We start from the raw sequence: 2,820 nt of genomic DNA on the forward strand, positions 1-2,820 counted from the left end.
TTCCCGTCTATAACGGGTTTAGCTTTATGGCGAATCGTCAGATTCCAAAACCCTGTTGGCCCGAGATATCTTAGCAATATGGAGGGGGAAATTCTTTACTATTCAAAGGTAACAGTTGGGGATTATCTCCCTTTGCTATTGGCGATCGACTTCCGGCTGTGCCGCCATTTGCCAGCTACAAAAAGCTATCAGGAACCTCCTGAAATGTAAACATGGCACAAAAATCTCCGTTCTGGAGTTAAGGATGTTCCCTGGTTCGAGCGAGTCTTTTAGGATTCTCGCGTGTTCAGCTATGCATAAATTGCAACGCTTCGTCCCGTTGATGTAGGGGCCTGGTTTCTCGAAGATTTTCCATGAGATCCAGTATGGAATCCCATCGTCTCCTACTTGCCAGACGTAGCTGGTCAGTGTTTTACGTATCTCCTTTCCAGAACCCTGAAGGAGGACCAGAGACGTTGCTTGAAAGAGTTCCCGAAACATCCAATGTATCTCGGTGGGCGTGTCTTGTCGGTGCTGTACCTGCTTGTACTGTTGTTGCTGTTGCTGCGGCCGTCGACACAGAGTTCCGGAAAGGAGACATTGGAAAAATTTAAGTATGGACCTTTTACAGCAGTGGAAACAAAGAAAGGCCATGTTCTTAGCAGAAAAGAGGTGACTTACATTGAGTTGCTGCTTCCCTCTATATAATTACCATATTAAATATTTGTAGTGTATGTTAAAGGGAGCATACTCTGTAATCAAAAATTTATTTGTATTTTAGCTTTGTTTCAGTTACTGGAAATCGATCATGCTGATGCGTGTCCGGAAAGTTTGTTACGGCCAAGAATCCTGAGGCGAATTTTCCTGCGACAAATATGTTTGCGGTAGAATTCCTAGAACAATGCTTCATCCGCAACTCCCAGAGTTTCCCACAGAACGTCGTCTCTCTTGCCTTCCACTAATCCCATATAGAAATCCATGGTGGAGCTACCACCGACCGCATTGTCCGACTGACTGAGAGCTGTGAGCGTTTGGATCTCTGTCTCGGTCTACGCTTGATCCACGACTGTCGCTTCCAGGGTGACCTCACGCAACGGGCATTTGTACTGTCTGTCCTAAGCACAGAAATGTTAAACACTGAGAGAGTAAGGAAGTAGGAGAGGGCTTCTTACCGAGGTGTTGTTGGGGGATAAGTGGAGGTACATTCCCCGTCCCTCTCACTGGATCTGGGTGTTTTCCCCAGCAAGTCACTATAAAGTCTTTTGTTAAATGACTTTTGAAAATCCCCTGCAAAGGCAGGATGTTTATTCTTTTAACGCGCTCCCTGTTGTATCGATCATTTTTAGGTGCTGTGGTATCTCAGCGTTGACGAGGGCGCTGTGGTTAATGTCAATGTAACGTTGAATGTCTTGCGTTAATGCTTTCTTTTCTGTGTTTATAATTTCTGATTTTTGTTTGTTTGATGGGTGTCAAGTTTATAATTTCCGGGTTTTTGTTTGTTTGATGGGGTGTAGTTTAACTGCTGTGTGTGTAAATTAAATAGGTTCGGTGATGGTTGTAGAGATAGTGATGGTGATGTTGTTATTACCGTCTGCGTCAATGGAACTGTTGTTCGGGATGGTGTGTTATTGTTGCTGATACTACTGTCCATCTCCGTATGTTCAAACCTACCCGTCTTCTCTCTTCTTTTCTTTCCATTAGGGGGTGGGGTAACTATTTGCCAATCCTGTTCCTCCCCATCCCCTTCACATATATATATATATATATATACACACACACACACATTAACTTCTATAGACAATCACGTGTACATACACATACACACGCATAACTGTTCACACATATGTATGCATATACATACATACACAAATATATACACATGTACATAAGTATATATCCAAATATATATGCATATAGAATATAAAAATATAAAAATGTGAGAGCGTATCAGGCATTTTTTTGTTGTTAAGGATGTGTTAATATGGTTATTTCTGAAAAGAAGTTTTATTAATAATAAACAAACTGGTGTATGTGTTACCAGTTGTGTCTATTCAAAAGTTAGAATAAAGGTCAAATAGTTATAAAAGTTAGCAATTGTGTAATCTCAAATGCTGGCAGAAGGTTACTCATTATGTGTACAGTATGTGAGTTATATTGGATGATTAATGAAAAAAAGATACTAAATAGGGATGTAATGGAGGTGTAATATAATAATATAAATAAAATAACACACTTTATTGTTGGCAAACAAAAGAAAAATAAGGAATCAACAAGGCCGGGTCAACTATGGATGCGTTTCGAAGTAAAAAATGATTTTACTTACTGTTACTGTTCAGCGCAGTACTCCATATAAGTTTGCGAGTATTTCAAAAATATGCACACGATCTGCGTCATCGAATATCCTATATCTATCCACACTCGCAAAAATATACGGCCGAGTATAATTCATATCTTTCTTTTATACCCACGTGTATGTTAAGATTTAGACCGCAGTAAACGCAGTTTCGATCACGGAGTGAATTTATTCAAATATATAAGACAGCAAATGTTGACGGAAAATTCTATGGAGCCCATAATAAAGGTTTTGAAAGAAGAAAAAAAACACTTGAAATTGGATTTAAACTGTGCCATCCTCGACGAGTGTGCCACCTCTTTTTATTTCTGACTAATATGTTCTCAAAATGTCCCAACTCTCTTTCTCTTTCTCCCTTTCTCTGCCTCTTTCTTCCACTCTCTTCTCTCATTTTCTCCGTCTTCCTCTCTCTCTCTGCTCTCTCCTACTTTCTTTTACATTCATTCATTTATTTACTCTCAAACTGACATATTCCTTTTAATATTATT

This window comes from Octopus bimaculoides, chromosome 20 (genome assembly GCF_001194135.2).
Source record: "Octopus bimaculoides isolate UCB-OBI-ISO-001 chromosome 20, ASM119413v2, whole genome shotgun sequence".
NCBI lineage: Eukaryota > Metazoa > Mollusca > Cephalopoda > Octopoda > Octopodidae > Octopus > Octopus bimaculoides.